Source organism: Aplysia californica, unplaced genomic scaffold, assembly GCF_000002075.1.
Source record: "Aplysia californica isolate F4 #8 unplaced genomic scaffold, AplCal3.0 scaffold00107, whole genome shotgun sequence".
In the NCBI taxonomy this organism is placed as follows: Eukaryota; Metazoa; Mollusca; class Gastropoda; order Aplysiida; family Aplysiidae; genus Aplysia; species Aplysia californica.
This window is the reverse complement of record NW_004797377.1, coordinates 264,558-265,276: the sequence shown is the minus strand read 5'-3', so window position 1 is coordinate 265,276 and position 719 is coordinate 264,558. Positions and strand designations below refer to the sequence as shown.

At 41.0% G+C, this 719-nt stretch overlaps 1 protein-coding gene across 2 annotated transcripts in view; it reads left to right on the top strand.

The window, feature by feature from the left end:
* Nucleotides 1-283: 283 nt before the first annotated feature.
* The window catches only part of LOC101845537, a 5,356-nt gene continuing 4,920 nt past the window's right edge, over nt 284-719 (top strand). For both annotated transcript variants that reach the window (XM_005095569.2, XM_005095568.2), the window contains exon 1: nt 284-464. The gene's annotated coding sequence lies outside the window, so the exon portion shown is untranslated. The remainder of the gene's footprint in view (nt 465-719) is intronic.

Below are 719 nucleotides of genomic sequence, written 5' to 3'. Positions count from 1 at the left end.
ATGGGTGACAGGGAAAGATAAGGGAAACGAGGCTTTTTAGAGCGTCCAAGCAAAGGAATGAGTGGAGAACCATGATCGCCAATGTCTGTCGCAGATCTGGCACTGGATGATGATGAGGGTAGATATCTAACTCTTATCGCAAAGTCTGCACTTTTTCTAAGAGGGCGCAACCGAATTTCGAGAACACTTTTTTAATTGGTTCTAATGAAGGAGTGAACTATCTTGTTATGTACAATCTTTGATTCTGCCCTACCATAATATATATTATAACAGTAACATATATAAAAATAAGAACAAAAATGATTACAGTTATCATTTTAATTCTCCATTGTTTTGAGCATGTTTGCACGAGTGTGCAAATGGCTAATGAACGGAACTACACATTGCAAGCACTATGTCTCGCCGTCTGGCTGCCATTTCTGCCAGGTGGAACAGTTTAGATAAGAAAGAAAGAACACAGCGAGGTAAATTGTTGAGGATAATGTTTGGAAAATTGCTGCTATCGTTGAGTAATTTAGATGCTGCCCTGAACTCGGCACTCCTGAACTCGGCACAATTGCGGTCCCGATTATGGATACCAAAGATAGTACATAACAAGATGGGCCACTCAGGGAAAAAAGTGTCCGCAGGAAGTTCGCTCTTTGCTTCAGATAGCGCTGCAGTCTGTTTTGAAGCTCTCTTTCGTTTTTCCAGAAGAAGAATAGGAATAGCACCTCCTT